General features: G+C 48.2%; 1 protein-coding gene across 2 annotated transcripts in view; it reads left to right on the plus strand.

Moving 5' to 3' along the window:
* LOC146079912 (uncharacterized) overlaps positions 1–20,284 on the plus strand; it is a 77,333-nt gene that overhangs the window by 11,671 nt on the left and 45,378 nt on the right. Inside the window, exon 2 of one of the 2 annotated variants that reach the window (XM_083186621.1) lies at positions 4,058–4,517. The exons of the other annotated variant lie outside the window; for it this stretch is intronic. The gene's annotated coding sequence lies outside the window, so the exon portion shown is untranslated. The remainder of the gene's footprint in view (positions 1–4,057; positions 4,518–20,284) is intronic. 2 annotated transcript variants of the gene reach the window in all.

A 20,284-nucleotide genomic window follows, 5' to 3' on the forward strand; every position in this document is an offset into this window, starting at 1 on the left:
ATCCCCTGGTATATGTGTACTATACAGAGAGACCCCTGTTATATGTGTGCTATACAGAGAGACCCCTGTTATATGAGTGTTATACAGAGATACCCCCTGGTATATGTGTGCTATACAGAGAGACCCCCTGGTATATGTGTGCTATACAGAGAGACCCCTGTTATATGTGTGTTATACAGAGAGATCCCCTGGTATATGTGTGCTATACAGAGAGACCCCTGTTATATGTGTGCTATACAGAGATACCCCTGATCCATGTGTGTTATACAGAGAGACCCCCTGGTATTTGTGTGTTATAAAGAGAGACCCCCTGGTATATGTGTGTTATACAGAGATACCCTTGTTATATGTGTGCAATACAGAGAGACCCCTGTTATATCTGTGCTATACAGAGAGACCCCCTGGTATATGTGTGCTATACAGAGAGACTCCTGATATATGTGTGCAATACAGAGAGATCCCTGTTATATGTGTACTATACAGAGAAACCCCATTTATATATGTGCTCTACAGAGAGACCCCCTGGTATATGTGTGCTATACAGAGAGACCCCTGTTATATGTGTGCTATACAAAGAGACCCCCTGGTATATGTGTGCTATACAGAGAGACCCCTGTTATATGTGTGCAATACAGAGAGACCCCTGTTATATGTGTACTATACAGAGAGACTCCCTGGTATATGTCTGCTATATAAAGAGACCCCTGTTATATGTGTGCTATACAGAGAGACCCCCTGGTATATGTTTGTTATACAGAGAGACCCCTGTTATATGTGTACTATACAGAGATACCCCTGATCCATGTGTGCTATACAGAGAGATCCCTGTTATATGTGTTTTATACAGAGGGACCCCCTGGTATATGTGTGCTATACAGAGAGACCCCTGTTATATGTGTGCTATACAGAGAGACCCCCTGGTATATATTTGTTAGACAGAGAGACCCCTGTTATATGTGTGCTATACAAAGAGACCCCCTGGTATATGTGTGTTATACAGAGAGGCCCCCTGGTATATGTGTGTTATACAGAGAGGCCCCTGTTATATGTGTGCTATACAGAGAGACCCACTGGTATATGTTTGTTATACAGAGAGACCCCTGGTATATGTGTGCTATACAAAGAGACCCCCTGGTATATGTGTGCTATACAAAGAGACCCCCTGGTATATGTGTGCTATACAGAGAGACCCCCTGGTATATGTGTGCTATACAGAGAGACCCCCTGGTATATGTTTGTTATACAGAGAGACCCATGTTGTATGTGTACTATACAGAGATACCCCTGATTCATGTGTGCTATACAGAGAGACCCCTGTTATATGTGTGCTATACAGAAAGATCCCTGTTATATGTGTGTTATACAGAGAGACCCCCTGGTATATGTGTGCTATACAGAGAGACCCCTGTTATATGTGTGCTGTACAAAGAGACCCCCTGGTATATGTGTGCTATACAGAGAGGCCCCTGTTATATGTGTGCTATACAGAGAGACCCCCTGGTATATGTTTGTTATACAGAGAGACCCCCTGGTATTTGTGTGTTATAAAGAGAGACCCCCTGGTATATGTGTGTTATACAGAGATACCCCTGTTATATGTGTGCAATACAGAGAGACCCCTGTTATATCTGTGCTATACAGAGAGACCCCCTGGTATATGTGTGCTATACAGAGAGACTCCTGATATATGTGTGCAATACAGAGAGATCCCTGTTATATGTGTACTATACAGAGAAACCCCATTTATATATGTGCTCTACAGAGAGACCCCCTGGTATATGTGTGCTATACAGAGAGACCCCTGTTATATGTGTGCTATACAAAGAGACCCCCTGGTATATGTGTGCTATACAGAGAGACCCCTGTTATATGTGTGCAATACAGAGAGACCCCTGTTATATGTGTACTATACAGAGAGACTCCCTGGTATATGTCTGCTATATAAAGAGACCCCTGTTATATGTGTGCTATACAGAGAGACCCCCTGGTATATGTTTGTTATACAGAGAGACCCCTGTTATATGTGTACTATACAGAGATACCCCTGATCCATGTGTGCTATACAGAGAGATCCCTGTTATATGTGTTTTATACAGAGGGACCCCCTGGTATATGTGTGCTATACAGAGAGACCCCTGTTATATGTGTGCTATACAGAGAGACCCCCTGGTATATATTTGTTATACAGAGAGACCCCTGTTATATGTGTGCTATACAAAGAGACCCCCTGGTATATGTGTGTTATACAGAGAGGCCCCCTGGTATATGTGTGTTATACAGAGAGGCCCCTGTTATATGTGTGCTATACAGAGAGACCCACTGGTATATGTTTGTTATACAGAGAGACCCCTGGTATATGTGTGCTATACAAAGAGACCCCCTGGTATATGTGTGCTATACAAAGAGACCCCCTGGTATATGTGTGCTATACAGAGAGACCCCCTGGTATATGTGTGCTATACAGAGAGACCCCCTGGTATATGTTTGTTATACAGAGAGACCCATGTTGTATGTGTACTATACAGAGATACCCCTGATTCATGTGTGCTATACAGAGAGACCCCTGTTATATGTGTGTTATACAGAGAAACAACTGTTGTACCTCAACCTTAATATTTCAAAAACAGATTTCATTATATTCATAATTTGATATCTCTATTGCTGTTGAGAATATGACAATCACCCTCTGAACTTTCCTTTGTTCCCCACATTCAATCTGTCTCAAAATCATGCCACATGCACCTAAAAAACATATTCAAAATTCGCCCTTACCTTACACAAGACTCTAAAAACTATAAAAACTCTAATCCATGCTCACATCATCTCACGCATTGATTATAGCAATAGTCTCCTTATTGGCCTTCCCCAATACAGACTCTCACCACTACAGTCCATCATGAATGCAGCTGCGAGGCTAATCTTCCTAGCCAGACGTTCATCGTCTGCAAAGCTACTCTGTCAGTCACTTCATTGGTTACCTGTATTCTACCGTATTCAATACAAAATTATTTTACTTACACACAAAGCCATAAACCAAACTACACCAACATACATATCTTCTCTTATCTCAAATATCATCCAACACGACCTCTACGCTCCTCCCAAGATCGGCGTCTCTCATCCACACTCATTACTCGCTCCCATTCCCGACTGCAGGACTTTCTTCGGGCTGCACCCACTCTGTGGAATGCCCTCCCAAGCACAATAAGTCTCTCCCCGGGTCTCCAAACCTATAAGCGTTCCCTAAAAACTCATCTCTTCAGGCAAGCTTATCAAATTCCAGAACCAGTCATAGAACCTTGCGTTCTGGTGGAATCATTGCACTAAAGAATATGGTATCTATCCTTATGTATCAATGCCTATTTCCCTATAGATTGTAAGCTTGCGAGCAGGGCCCTCCTACCTTTTACTGTCTGTAAATACCCTGTTTGTTGTATCACTGTCTCCTTTTGTAAAGCGCAATGATGTGCTATATAAAAAAGTTAATAAATAATTAATAAATGTGTGCTATACAGAGTGATAACACATTCTTATTTATGTATATTCTATAACCCTTAAATATAATTACAAACGGTGAAATAATTGCACAAAAAGTATGACAATGCTTTACTTGAAAAATAGCTTAATTACAGGTATTTGCAAATGCAGACCAATGTGGGGTACACACCAGGACGACCACGATTGTCCACGACCACTAGACGACCATGGAACGATTTCCCTTGGACTTCCCGGGAGCTCCCAGGAAACGATTAGCAAAAATTGTGTTTTTTTTGCAGAACGATCTAAATCCGATCCCGATGCGCCCGTGATGGTCGTAAAGACGGTCGGATCGCAGGTTTTTGTTTTTTACAAGAACCACATGCGACCGTCGTCAGATTGGCCATTGAAATTTAAATAAAGGGGCTGGACTAGCTGAGGGGATAGGAATAGCAGCCGCCATTTCTGCTTTGTTACTAGTGAGGCTTGGTGTATACCTGCTAAACGCTGCACATAGCTATTTTATACATTACTTTGTTTTGCTGCCATTACAAAGTGTCTTTTAACCCTGCACTGACAGTGTCCACTATGGAGAATGCAGTGATGGGTCAGCACCAGCAAGATACCTGCACTATTTTTCTGTGCTGAAGCCCAGGTGTCAGAGGGCCCAGCTCAGGAGGGGAGGATCATGCTGGACAAAGCAGTGGCTACTGCAGCGTCAGACTCGTTCTCACATGCCACTGCTCAGGGACATCAGGGAAAATAACCCAGATGACTACCGGAACTTTTTGCGGATGGATGATGCCACCTTCCAGGAATTGCTGTGTCTTGTGACTCCCCACATCGAGAACCAGGATACCAAGTATTGCATGGCTATCCCTGCTGAGGGATGGCTGGTGGTGACTCTGAGGTTTCTGGCGACAGGACGATCTCTTGCTGACCTGAAGTTTGGATCCCTCATCTCCCCGCAAGCTTTGGGCCTCATTATCCCGGAGACCTGTAAAGCCAGTGTGAAGGTGCTGCAGTACCAGTATTGCAAAGTAAGGAGGAAAAAGACACCGTACACTTTATTGTGCAAACAAAATTGTTTTATTGATAATTTAGGCCTTTAATATATAAAACATTTGGAAATATATAGAACAATATATAATTATTGGGTTTACGCTAATATATGACAATACTGTATAAATTTTTTTAAAAAAAATCACACTACTATATATAAACATTTAAGTATCACCCAGTTTTAACTTTCCCAATAAGTACGGGCTACTGTGTGGCAGAGGAGGTCTGCCGCAGATGTGTGGGGGCTGCGGCACACATGGCGCATGGCACAGATGCAGTGGGCCCGGCCCCATTGATGTGCGCCATGTGGGCAGTGGCCTTCACATCTCTGCAGCAGAGACCATGTCTGTCGCACAGTACCCCATACTATTGGGAAAGAAAAAAAGGGGAATACTTGGTCTTTGCTCTCCAGATTGAGGAGAATCCTGTTCTCCCTCTGGTGATGCAGGTACAGGTAGCAGCATATATATAAAACAAAGAAAAAGACACTCTGGCAACTTTTGAAACAGGCCCTTTTTATAAATGCAACAGTAGGGATAAGGTACTGAGTGTCAGAGGAGGTCTGCCGCAGATATGTAAAGGCTGCGGCACACATGACGCATGGTGCAGATGCAATGGGCCCGGCACCGGCATGGTGAGGTGCGTGTGCATGGTGAGGTGCGTAATGAGGTGCATGGTGAGGTGCGTGTGCATGGTGAGGTGCGTAATGGGGTGCATGGTGAGGTGCATGGTTAAGTACTCCTACCTGGTGAGGTGTGTGTGCATGGTGAGGTGTGTGTGCATGGTGAGGTGTGTGTGCATGGTGAGGTGTGTGTGCATGGTGAGGTGTGTGTGCATGGTGACGTTCTCCTACCTGGTGAGGTGTGTGTGCATGGTGCATGTGTGTGGTGAGGTGCATGATGAGGTGGGTGTGCATTGTGAGGTGCGTGTGCATGGTGAGGTGTGTGTGCATGGTGAGGTGTGTGTGCATGCATGGTGGCGTACTCCTATCTGGTGAGGTGTGTGTGCATGGTGCATGTGTGTGGTGAGGTGCATGATGAGGTGGGTGTGCATTGTGAGGCGCGTGTGCATGGTGAGGCGCGTGTGCATGGTGAGGTGTGTGTGCATGGTGAGGTATGTGTGCATGGTGAGGTGTATAGTGAGGTGTATGGTGAGGTACATGGTGAGGAGGGCGTGCATGGTGAAGTGTTTGTGCCTGATGAGGTGCATGGTGAGGTATGTGTGCATGGTGAGGTGTGTGTGCATGGTGAGGTGTGTGTGCATGGTGAAGTGTATAGTGAGGTGTATGGTGAGGTACATGGTGAGGAGGGCGTGCATGGTGAAGTGTTTGTGCCTGATGAGGTGCATGGTGAGGTATGTGTGCATGGTGAGGTGCATGGTGAGGTGCATGGTGACGTACTCCTATCTGGTGAGGTGTGTGTGCATGGTGAGGTGTGTGTGCATGGTGAGGTGTGTGTGCATGGTGAGGTGTGTGTGCATGGTGACGTTCTCCTACCTGGTGAGGTGTGTGTGCATGGTGCATGTGTGTGGTGAGGTGCATGATGAGGTGGGTGTGCATTGTGAGGTGCGTGTGCATGGTGAGGTGTGTGTGCATGGTGAGGTGTGTGTGCATGGTGGCGTACTCCTACCTGGTGAGGTGTGTGTGCATGGTGCATGTGTGTGGTGAGGTGCATGATGAGGTGGGTGTGCATTGTGAGGCGCGTGTGCATGGTGAGGCGCGTGTGCATGGTGAGGTGTGTGTGCATGGTGAGGTATGTGTGCATGGTGAGGTGTATAGTGAGGTGTATGGTGAGGTACATGGTGAGGAGGGCGTGCATGGTGAAGTGTTTGTGCCTGATGAGGTGCATGGTGAGGTATGTGTGCATGGTGAGGTGTGTGTGCATGGTGAGGTATGTGTGCATGGTGAGGTGTGTGTGCATGGTGAGGTGTGTGTGCATGGTGAAGTGTATAGTGAGGTGTATGGTGAGGTACATGGTGAGGAGGGCGTGCATGGTGAAGTGTTTGTGCCTGATGAGGTGCATGGTGAGGTATGTGTGCATGGTGAGGTGCATGGTGAGGTGCATGGTGACGTACTCCTATCTGGTGAGGTGTGTGTGCATGCTCACCATGCACCTCACCATGCACACATACCTCACCATGCACCTCACCATGCACACATACCTCACCATGCACACATACCTCTCAATGCACCTCACCATGCACACATACCTCACCATGCACACATACCTCACCATGCACCTCACCATGCACACATACCTGACCATGCACACATACCTCACCATGCACCTCACCATGCACACATACCTCACCATGCACACATACCTCACCATGCACCTCACCATGCACACATACCTGACCATGCACACACACCTCACCATGCACATACACCTCACCATGCACACATACCTCACCATGCACATACACCTCACCATGCACACATACCTCACCATGCACACATACCTCACCATGCACACATACCTCACCATGCACACATACCTCACCATGCACCTCACCATGCACACATACCTCACCATGCACACGCACCTCACAATGCACACACACCTCATCATGCATCTCACCACACTCACACGCATCTCAGCGTGTACACACACCTCACCAGGTAGGAGTACGTCACCATGCGCACACACACCTCACCATGCGCACACACACCTCACCAGGCACCTCACCATGCACACATACCTCACCATGCACCTCACCATGCACCTCACCACACACAGGTGGTGAGGTGTATGGTGCATGGTGAGGTGCATGGTGAGGAGGGCGTGCATGGTGAGGTGCCTGGTGAGGTATGTGTGCATGGTTAGGTATGTGTGCATGGTGAGGTGCATGGTGAGGTATGTGTGCATGGTGAGGTATGTGTGCATGGTGAGGTATGTGTGCATGGTGAGGTGTGTGTGTGCATGGTGAGGTGTGTGTGCATGGTGAGGTATGTGTGCATGGTGAGGTGTGTGTGTGTGTGTGTGTGTGTGTGTGTGCATGGTGAGGTATGTGTGCATGGTGAGGTGTGTGTGCATGGTGAGGTGTGTGTGCATGGTGAGGTGTTTGTGCATGGTGAGGTATGTGTGCATGGTGAGGTATGTGTGCATGGTGAGGTGTGTGTGCATGGTTAGGTATGTGTGTATGGTGAGGTGTGTGTGCATGGTGAGGTATGTGTGCATGGTGAGGTATGAGTGCATGGTAAGGTGTGTGTGCATGGTGAGGTGTGTGTGCATGGTTAGGTATGTGCGCATGGTTAGGTATGTGTGCATGGTGAGGTGCATGGTGAGGTGTGTGTGTGTGTGCATGGTGAGGTGTGTGTGCATGGTGAGGTGTGTGTGCATGGTGAGGTATGTGTGCATGGTTAGGTATGTGTGCATGGTGAGGTATGTGTGCATGGTGAGGTGCATGGTGAGGTGTGTGTGTGCATGGTGAGGTGTGTGTGCATGGTAAGGTGTGTGTGCATGGTGAGGTATGTGTGCATGGTTAGGTATGTGTGCATGGTGAGGTATGTGTGCATGGTGAGGTGCATGGTGAGGTGTGTGTGTGTGCATGGTGAGGTGTGTGTGCATGGTGAGGTATGTGTGCATGGTTAGGTATGTGTGCATGGTGAGGTATGTGTGCATGGTGAGGTGCATGGTGAGGTGTGTGTGCATGGTGAGGTGTGTGTGCATGGTGAGGTATGTGTGCATGGTTAGGTATGTGTGCATGGTGAGGTGCATGGTGAGGGGTGTGTGTGTGTGTGCATGGTGAGGTGTGTGTGCATGGTGAGGTGTGTGTACATGGTGAGGTGTGTGTGCATGGTGAGGTGTGTGTGCACGGTGAGGTATGTGTGCATGGTGAGGTGTGTGTGCATGGTGAGGTATGTGTGCATGGTTAGGTATGTGTGCATGGTGAGGTATGTGTGCATGGTGAGGTGCATGGTGAGGGGTGTGTGTGTGTGTGCATGGTGAGGTGTGTGTACATGGTGAGGTATGTGTGCATGGTGAGGTGTGTGTGCATGGTGAGGTGTGTGTGCATGGTGAGGTATGTGTGCATGGTGAGGTGTGTGTGCATGGGCCCTTATTCTTGTTGGTGCGTATATTTCCGAGTACTTTCGGATGGCGTTTTTTAGCCGACTGCGCATGCGTGGGGAACGCTATGCGCATGTGCCACGCATGGTCTCCGTACTTGTTCTCACTAATCCCGTACAGAAATGTGCACCGCAATCACTCGGGAAATATGGGCGTATTATGGGCGTCATTCGGAACTACACAGGGGCGTACTTTCAAAGTGGGCTAAACTGGGCGGAAACATGGGCGGACACGGGGGAGTGCACTCATTCTGGTAGGCGTGCATTCGGATAGCACGCCGAATGCACGCGAACAAAAAGGCAAGAAATATGCGGAGTCCATAAGCAAGTATTGCTTTGCGGACACCACTCGTTCATGCGCTAGGCAATCGCAACGCCTAATCACTACAAGCAATGTCAGCTGAACACAATACAATCCACTCCTTTACTCATTACTCATTAATTACACGCTTGTCAGTGCTTCAATTGGAACCATTGCAGCTTAAATGGAACATTACTAAACACACACATATATGCTGCACTTTTCACACACTTTTTCACTGCAAATAATGGACACAACTTAATATTAATAATACAAATACACATGTCACTTCTGCATGTATCAATTAAACCACACATTTGGGGGCCAAAAAAAAACATTTATTACAAGAACTTATTAACTAAAATGGAAAGCGTAAAAAATTAAAAGGTAGCATACCAGCAATAAAAGTAAATAATATATAATAAATGTATTATAGACATACATAGCCACAGCAGAATCATTAGGGACACATCAGGTGGCTTCACAACAAAAGTATAGCACCAACACTTCAAGTACAGCACACAGTAATGGTAGCCGAAAGAGGCCAACAGGGGAACCAAACATGACATTTGAACCGAGGGCAAATGTGGTGACCCTCTGCACGGAATTGGACACAGGATGCTGACACACACAGCTCAATCAAAGATTTGGGAAGACATAAGGGTTTCGATTAATGCGGACACAAGTTCATCTGCGGGCACGTTTGCCCCTGGCAGGCTCCTTGCCACGTGCAGCAGCTCTTCGGCCACGGCCACGGTCAGATGATGGCCCAGGTGGAGCAGATGCTGGTGAGGGGGGGGGATGCTGTTCCCCCTCTGGCAGCAGGGAGTGCTGATGGTGGGAATGCACCAGAAACGGATGACATTAGGACCCTATTGCTGGCACCTAGCTCCACCATAAGCTCATTATGGTGGAGGAGGAGGTCATTTTGGCGCAGGGCTTGATCAGCCAGCACCTGCAGGCTAGCAGCAATTGATTGCTGGGTGGCAGCCATAGCCTGCAGGCTCCCAGCGATAGTCTGCTCGGTCCTACGCACCCGCTCTGATGCCGACTCTCCCTGCTGCTGAATATGGGAAAGCACATGCCCCCACGTGGCCAATTCAGCCGCGGACATTGGCGGCTGTTGCTGCACGGGCCTGCTACTGGGGCCAGGTGGCACAGACTCCTCAACCTCAAGAGATTCTGGCCCAAGCGGTGGGGATGCTGGTGAAAGAGAACATTACAATTACAACACATTCCATGCAAAATTAGGACCAGCTACTTATGGCATGGCAAATAATTACCTTCAAGAAAAGAAGCCATGACTTCCGCTGGGGCCTCGCTGTCGATGGTGCTCACCCCCCGGACCTCCTCGACTGCAATGCAGCACTCTGCCATCTCCTCCAGGGGGGTGAGCTTGAGCTTTCCAGGCATGGGGCCAGCCCCAGAGGTGTGGCTGTGTTCCCACCGCTTGGTCAGTTTCTTCTTGAGGTTGGTTTTGAAGTCGTGCCACCTGCAATCAAAGTTTACATATTAATACATGTCACTCCTCATGTTTGCTGTAGCACACATTGCGATCTGCAACAGATGACAACATGTGCTTCATTACACACAACTTACATTCAATGAAAATATAAAAACACATACACAATGTCCATGTCAATATGGATAATAAAGTTAATACCAAATAGTAAACTGAACAACCAATCACGGGACATGAATATTTTTCATGCGCCATTGGTAAAATGGCTTCCTACCAGAGAGCTGCGCCCTTCAGCACTGCGGAGCTGCTGGCCCTGGTCTCCGTTATGGAGCGGAGGCTAGGACGTGCAGGGCCCTATGTCTCTAATAGGGACAAGCGCCGGGCATACGTTGCTGCCCGGCGCAGAATATTCGCACGCACAAATGTGCGGAGGACCATCGCCCAGTTGGAGAGGCGATGGTCCGACCTGCGGAGGCGCCAGCCGGAGCTGCTGCACGCACTGAGGCGGCGACTTCAACGCTGTAAGTATTGACGCAAAATACACATAATTGACAGTGGGACAGATTCTCTAAGCTTCAAAAGTGATAAAATGGAGAGTAATAAACAGCCAGCCAATCAGCTCCTACCTGACATTTTTCAAATACAGTCTGTGACATGGCAGGTATGAGCTGATTGCCTGCCTGTTTATCACTCTCCATTTTATGACTTTTGAAGCTTAGTGCATCTGGCCCAGTGAATGTTATCATTTTCACATTATTTAATATTAAGATTACATGAGGTCAATTGGGTGTTGATGACATAGAAATGCCATATACTATATGTGTGATATATAACACATATATAATGTGGTTATGATATGTACTTGTTATAGTGATTACAATGTCAAATGACACTCAACCATTTTGTTTGTTTAACCCACAGCACGGGAGAGAGCCAGACAGGCCAGAGAGGAGGAGGCCCAGGAGGCCGCAGAGGTGGGCCAGGAGGCCGCAGAGGTGGGCCAGGAGGCCGCAGAGGAGGCCCAGGAGGCCACAGAGGAGCCTGTCCAGGAGGACGCAGAGGAGACCGTCCAGGAGGTCCAGGAGGTCGGCCAAGAGGTCGAAGTGGAGGGCCAGGTGGAGGTGGAGGAGGAGGAGGAGGCGGGATAGGTGGAGATGGAGGAGGAGGAGGTTGAGGGCCACCATGAGGTGGAATACCTCACCTCCACCACCCCTACACACACCCCTCCCCCTAGCCACTCACCAACCTCCACTGTTTACCCCCCCCCCTCCCGTGTACCAAGAGGAGGAGCTCGGCCTACCCCTCCAGGATTTACCACCACCTCCAAGTCTGGAGGAAGAAGAACTGGTGGAGCTGCCTGGCAGGGGTAAGTAGACGTAATGGCTCATTACTAACTTAGGTACAGTTTGTTATGTTGCAAAGCTGATGACATTTTGCTATAATATAGTAAAGAGTAGTCCAAACAAATGGAAAACAACAGACACACTTTGGCCGTATAGGGCCGTGCTGCAAACGTGCAATGTGGAGGCTCATGTAGGTGATGAGTGTTTATTTCTGGAGGGTCTTTGTATAGAAGCAACAATAAAACAACAATGGAATATGGTCAGGCCTGATTTATACTGGAGTCCCAAGTGGCCAGTTCCCCTGGGCCCCCCTCTAGCCAGTGTGCCCGTGTTGTTGCCATGTATTTTTGAAAGGTATTATGTAGGATGGATTGACCTTAGAAATTGTTTGGTGTATGGAAGCGGATTAGTGCTGCACTTTCACCTGTCTGGCAATGTGACAAGGAATCATAAAGTAATAGGGTAGAGGGACTAGACTATCCTTTTAATGTGGTATCTATCTATCTATCTATCTATCTATCTATCTATCTATCTATCTATCTATCATACAGTTTAGCTATTAAGCAGTGACATGCAGGTATATATGTATGGCTAAATGTGGCATGTTGTAGTGGGTGTAGGTCAGGGTTGCCGACCCTCCCGGAATTTCCGGGAGTCTCCCGAAAATCGGGTCCCCCCTCCCGGCTCCCGGAAGGGTGGGCAACCCTCCCGGATTAAGGGGGCACCCCCGCTGTCCCTCGGATCGCGGCATTAAAATGCCGCAATCCTCGGGTCTCAGAGGAGGGGGCGGAGCTAAAATGACACAATCGCGTCATTTAGCCCCGCCCCCTCCACGGAGATCCGTAAATTTACTGGTTTTGTATCATGGGGGCGGGGCTTAGTGATGTCACGCTTAAGCCCCGCCCCCTGAACGGCTGCTGGGAAACTCTCCTCTCCGGGCTTCTCCCGGAGAGGAGACTAACAAAGTCGGCAACCCTGGTGTAGGTTTCTAGTAGATTGGGGAGTGTTTTGCCAGGAGAAGTATGAGTGATCCTCAAGTGTTGTTGTGATTTTGATAGATACATTGTCAAGTGTGTGTGTGTGTGTGTGTGTGTGTGAGCATCATCATCATATATTTTCTGCCTTTAGATACTGGATTGGCTAAGTAATTGTTTGTATGTATGACTTCTCATGGTGTAGGTACTTAGGTACAAGGTGTACCTGAGTAGCATAATTAATGTTGAACCCCCTTTTCACATGCCCACAGATGAGCCGGAAGAAGGCCAGGGTGTGAGAGGGGCCCTAATGAGGCTGCGGGAGGACCTGCTGAGGATGGCTGGCCATGTTCAGGACCTGTGCGACCTCCTGCTTGACTGATTTTTTTTTTTAAGTTATTTTATGTAAATAAATGTTACCGTTTAAGTACGAAGTTGTCTGTGTGTTTTTTTTTATTATTTTACAGTATAAGTATAAATATAAGGAAATAATTAAAAATATTGATGTCTAGTTATGTAAGGTGCAAAAGGTATATACAGTACATAGATGTTTTTATTGCATAGAGAATGTTAGGGTTAATGTAAAGTGGTTTTAATTGTTTAATGATCAATTAGATAAATAATAGATGAGCAGGATAAGCAATCCCTTTTCAATGAGGTTGGCTAATTGCCTAAGTGTGTCATGTGATCCATTTGGGAATTCAGATAAGAGTGGTGGGGATTTGTGCGTAAATACACTGCATCGGTGCGTACTGGCAGGTTCCCGTCCGTTCTGACGCGGTAAGGCCGTGCATACGCGGTCAGACCGTGCATACGCTGTAAGACCGTGCAGAATCTGTGTGTGTCCACCGCACACGCATGGTTTGTATGTCGTCCGTAAACACGCCCTGTTCTTAAAGAGTGAGTCCGTCCGAATGCGGAGGCTCGGTGGGCGTTTCTACGGACGATGTCCGCACAGCGTGGCGTGCGGACCGCTCCGTAAGAATTCGGGAATGTACGCATCGATCAGAATAAGGGCCATGGTGAGGTGTGTGTACATGGTGAGGTATGTGTGCATGGTGAGGTATGTGTGCATGGTGAGGTGTGTGTGCATGGTGAGGTGTGTGTGCATGGTGAGGTATGTGTGCATGGTTAGGTATGTGTGCATGGTGAGGTATGTGTGCGCATGGTAAGGTGTGTGTGCATGGTGAGGTGTGTGCATGGAGAGGTATGTGTGCATGGTGAGGTGTGTGTGCATGGTGAGGTGCATGGTGAGTTATGTGTGCATGGTGAGGTATGTGTGCATGGTGAGGTGTGTGTGCATGGTTAGGTATGTGTGCATGGTGAGGTGTGTGTGCATGGTGATTTATGTGTGCATGGTGAGGTGTGTGTGCATGGTGAGGTGTGTGTGCATGGTGAGGTATGTGTGCATGGTGAGGTATGTGTGCATGGTGAGGTGTGTGTGCATGGTGAGGTATGTGTGCATAGTTAGGTATGTGTGCATGGTGAGGTGTGTGTGCATGGTGAGATATGTGTGCATGGTGAGGTGTGTGCGCATGGTGAGGTGTGTGTGCGCATGGTGAGGTGTGTGCATGGAGAGGTATGTGTGCATGGTGAGGTGTGTGTGCATGGTTAGGTATGTGTGCATGGTGAGTTGTGTGTGCATGGTGAGTTATGTGTGCATGGTGAGGTATGTGTGCATGGTGAGGTGTGTGTGCATGGTGAGGTGCATGGTGAGGTATGTGTGCATGGTGAGGTATGTGTGCATGGTGAGGTATGTGTGCATGGTGAGGTATGTGTGCATGGTGAGGTGTATGTGCATGGTGAGGTATGTGTGCATAGTTAGGTATGTGTGCATGGTGAGGTGTGTGTGCATGGTGAGGTATGTGTGCATAGTTAGGTATGTGTGCATGGTGAGGTATGTGTGCATGGTGAGATATGTGTGCATGGTGAGGTGTGTGTGCATGGTGAGGTATGTGTGCATGGTGAGGTGCATGTGTGTGGTGCGTGTGCATGTGTGTGGTGCGTGTGCATGGTGAGGTGCGTGTGCATGGTGATGTACACTTACCTGGTGGGGTGTGTGCATGCTGAGATGCATGTGTGTGGTGAGGTGCGTGTGTGGTGAGGTGCATGATGAGGTGTGTGTGCATGGTGAGGTGCGCGTGCATGGTGAGGTGTGTGTGCCCGGTGAGGTGCCTGGTGAGGTATGTGTGAATGGTGAGGTGCACAGTGAGGTATGTGTGCCTGATGAGGTGCCTGGTGAGGTGCATGGTGAGGTGTATGGTGAGGTGTATGGTGAGGTGCCTGTGAGGTCCGTGTGCATGGTGAGATCCGTGTGCAATGTGAGGTATGTGTGCATGGTGAGGTGTATGGTGAGGTGCATGGTGAGGTGTGTGTGTGCTGCCTGCCATTGCTTTCTGTGCACTCTGAAGATGACCACAAGATCCGTCCGCACTTGACATTTATGAGAATCAGGCCATGAGTAAAGCGTGAGACTGAGCTGAGACCCATTTCCTTCCTGATATCCCCCAGTGCTGTCCCTCTGTCACTAGCCCAGTGCTGTCCCTCTGTCACTCGCCCAGTGCTGTTCCTCTGTCCCTAGCCCAGTGCTGTCCCTCTGTCACTAGCCCAGTGCTGTCCCTCTGTCACTCGCTCAGTGCTGTCCCTCTGTCACTAGCCCAGTGCTGTCCCTCTGTCACTCGCCCAGTGCTGTCCCTCGCATGCACTCAGTGACTTACAGACATGCCACATCTGTTACTGCCCTCGCCTGTCAGTCTCCTTCTCAGCGCCCTTCTGATTGGTAAGTGGCATCCACAATGTACCTGCTCCTGGGGCAATTCCTATGGGTGTGTGGAACAAGGGGGAGAATTTAAAGAAAATGACAGGTGGTTAAATGCAATATCTATCCAGCTCTGTCTCTGTGGATATACTCTATACTCATATATACTATGTCACCTGCAATGATACTGTTACTTTGTGACCTGTACTGATACATAGTACCTCATCTGTACTGATACTATGTCACCTGGACTGATACATAATGCATCACCTGTACTGATAATGACTACCTCACTGGCACTGATACTGACTACATCACTGACACTGACTACCTCACCTGTACTGATACTGACTACCTCACCTGTACTGATACTATGTCACCTGGACTGATACATAATGCATCACCTGTACTGATATTGACTACATCACCTGTACTGATATTGACTACCTCACCTGTACTTATACTGACTACATCACTGACACTGACTACCTCACCTGTACTGATACTGACTACCTCACCTGTACTGATACTGACTACATCACCTGTACTGATACTGACTACCTCACCTGTACTGATACTATGTCACCTGGACTGATACATAATGCATCACCTGTACTGATATTGACTACCTCACCGGCACTGATACTGACTACATCACTGACACTGACTACCTCACCTGTACTGATACTGACTACATCACCTGTACTGATATTGACTACCTCACCTGTACTTATACTGACTACATCACTGACACTGACTACCTCACCTGTACTGATACTGACTACCTCATCTGTACTGATACTATGTCACCTGGACTGATACATAATGCATCACCTGTACTGATATTGACTACCTCACTGGCACTGATACTGACTACATCACTGACACTGACTACCTCACCTGTACTGATACTGACTACCTCACTGGCACTGATACTAACTACCTCACCTATACTGATACTGACTACCTCACCTGTACTGATACTGACTACCTCACTGGCACTGATACTGACTAGCTCACCTATACTGATACTGACTACCTCACCTGTACTGATACTGACTACATCACCTGTACTGATACTGACTACCTCACCTGTACTGATACTGACTACATCACCTGTACTGATATTGACTACCTCACCTGTACTTATACTGACTACATCACTGACACTGACTACCTCACCTGTACTGATACTGACTACCTCACCTGTACTGATACTGACTACCTCACCTGTACTGATACTGACTACATCACCTGTACTGATACTGACTACCTCACCTGTACTGATACTGACTACATCACCTGTACTGATATTGACTACCTCACCTGTACTTATACTGACTACATCACTGACACTGACTACCTCACCTGTACTGATACTGACTACCTCACCTGTACTGATACTGACTACCTCACCTGTACTGATACTGACTACCTCACCTGTACTGATACTGACTACCTCACTTGTACTGATACTGACTATGTCACCTGTACTGATACTGACTACCTCACTGGCACTGATACTGACTACCTCACCTGTACTGATACTGACTACCTCACCTATACTGATACTGACTACCTCACCTGTACTGATACTGACTACCTCACCTGTACTGATACTGACTACCTCACCTGTACTGATACTGACTACCTCACCGGCACTGACACTGACTACCTCACCTGTACTGATACTGACTACCTCACTGGCACTGATACTGACTACCTCACCTGTACTGATACTGACTACCTCACCTATACTGATACTGACTACCTCACCTGTACTAATACTGACTACCTCACCTATACTGATACTGACTACCTCACCTGTACTGATACTGACTACCTCACCTGCACTGATCAGTGGCAAACACAGGATTTTCAGAAGGGGGTTTCCAGAGGGGCGGAGCAAAGCACGGAGATGGACAATTAGGTGACCCAGTATATGCCGGGTCAGTTAAAGTATTATAGATAGACCAAATGTATATAAATAATAATATACACACACACACATATACATATATACATACATAACAGCAGTGTAGACCCCTGGGCATAGCAATGTATTGGGGCCCCTACCGATTCTCCAGCAGTAGGGGTGGGGGAAGTTTTGATGTCCCGCGACTGGTAGGGGGTACAGGGCCGGCGCCACCACTAGGCAGCTTTAGGCATTTGCCTAGGGCGCCGGCCACTGCAGGGCGGAAGTTGGAGCAGGGACTCCACTGGATGGGATGAAGGTGAGCGGTGTAGCTTCCCCTTCCCCCATGGAGCGACTTTGCCCAACCCCCCCCCTGTGGTGCACCCACACACACATCACCTGCGTCCCCGATCCTGCAGCAGCAGCCCGGCACCCCCGTCTCCCCAGCCGCATGAAGGACCCGGCAGCAGCAGCGGGAAGAGACCAGGCAGCGGCGGCAGCCCAGAACCCCCGTCCCAGGCGCATGGGGGAGAGATCCGGCAGCAGCAGCCCGGCACCCACGTCTCCCGGCCGCATCAAGGACCGGCAGCAGCAGCGGGAAGAGACCAGCCGCAGGGGGGAGAGATCCGGCAGCAGCAGCCCGGAACCCCTGTCTCCCACCCCCCATCGTGGCCGCATCAAACACCCCCATTCCCTGGAGCTGGTGAGCGCTGGGGCGGGCGGGCGGAGGGGATTTGCCTGGGGCGGGGGGTGGGCTTGCACCGGCCCTGAGGGGGTATTATATCAACCGCTCAGCATGTAGGGCCTGGATCAGTAATTTCCACTAATTACCCCTTTACTGCACAGATGGTGGGAGATGGGGGCATTGGACTGAATGAAGGGGCCCTAATACATTACTTCCAGGGTGGTAGAGGATGTTTAATACGCAGAGGAGGGGTGTATAGTGGAGTGGGCTTATTATTCATAATTCTCTGGTGGGAGGACAGCTTGCTTGACTGCAGATATCTCCAGTTCCCAGAAATAGATTTCTTAGATTTTAATGGAATTAAAAACTAGAGAATCCCACCTACCAAATGGTATTGGGGACTAGGGGATCAGAGTTCAGGAGGCAGAGCAATCCGCCAACGAGTATATAAAACTACATACCAGGTGTGTGGAGCTGGAGCAGTAACCAGCTGCTGGAAGGCTGATATCTCTGGTTCTGGACACAGTAGAGACAAGCTACTAGTGTCCATCAAAGGGGGAGAGTCCCAGCTTTTGGAATATATCCTCAGAAAAACTCTAAGGGCCAGATTCTCTAAGCTTCAAAAGTGATAAAATCCAGAGTGATAAAGAGCCAGCCAATCAGCTCCTACCTGCCATGTCACAGACTGTGTTTGAAAAATGTCAGTCAGGAGCTGATTGGCTGGCTGTTTATCACTCTCTATTTTATCACTTTTGAAGCGTAGAGAATCTGGCCCTCTGTCAGAAAGAACCTGAAATATCTGACTGGGAAGAGCAATTAACAGGCTTGGATGGGGACCACTGCTTTGAAGTCAGATATCTCCGGTTCCCAAGGGCCGATTTTTAAAATTTGTGTACCCATGGAAAGAGGAGACCCTCAGCTTTCAGGCTAGGGCCCTTAGACTCCTGGGGGGGTTCTGGGTACTCAGAAAACCCCCCCTACGTGCGCTACTGCTGATACTGACTACCTCACTGGCACTGATACTGACTACCTCACCTGTACTGATACTGACTACCTCACCAGTACTGATACTGACTACCTCACCTGTACTGATACTGACTACCTCACCTGTACTGATACTGACTACCTCACCTGTACTGATACTGACTACCTCACCTGTACTGATACTGACTACCTCACCTGTACTGATACTGACTACCTCACCTGTACTGACACTGACTACCTCACCTGTACTGATACTGACTACCTCACCTGTACTGATACTGACTACCTCACCAGTACTGATACTGACTACCTCACCAGTACTGATACTGACTACCTCACCTGTAATAATACTGACTATGTCACCTATACTGATACTGACTACCTCACCAGTACTGATACTGACTACCTCACCTGTACTGATACTGACTACCTCACCAGTACTGATACTGACTACCTCACCAGTACTGATACTGACTACCTCACCTGTACTGATACTGACTACCTCACCTGTACTGACACTGACTACCTCACCTGTACTGACACTGACTACCTCACCTGTACTGATACTGACTACCTCACCTGTACTGATACTGACTACCTCACCTGTACTGATACTGACTACCTCACCAGTACTGATACTGACTACCTCACCAGTACTGATACTGACTACCTCATCTGTACTGATACTGACTACCTCACCTGTACTGATACTACCTCACCTGTACTGATACTACCTCACCTGTATTGATACATACTACCTCACCTGTACTGATACTGACTACCTTAACTGCACTGATACTGACTACCTCGCCTGTACTGATACTGACTACCTTACCTGCACTGATACTGACTAGCTCACCTGTACTAATACTGACTACCTCACCTGTACTGATACTGACTACCTCACCTGTACTAATACTGACTACCTCACCAGTACTGATACTGACTACCTCACCTGTACTGATACTGACTACCTTACCTGTACTGATACTGACTACCTCACCTGTACTGATACTGACTACCTCACCAGTACTGATACTGACTACCTCACCTGTACTGATACTGACTACCTCACCAGTACTGATACTGACTACCTCACCTGTACTGACACTGACTACCTCACCTGTACTGATACTGACTACCTCACCTGTACTGATACTGACTACCTCACCTGTACTGATACTGACTACCTCACCTGTACTGATACTGACTACCTCACCAGTACTGATACTGACTACCTCACCAGTACTGATA

This window comes from Crinia signifera, chromosome 5 (assembly GCF_055691185.1).
Source record: "Crinia signifera chromosome 5, ASM5569118v1, whole genome shotgun sequence".
Classification (NCBI taxonomy): domain Eukaryota; kingdom Metazoa; phylum Chordata; class Amphibia; order Anura; family Myobatrachidae; genus Crinia; species Crinia signifera.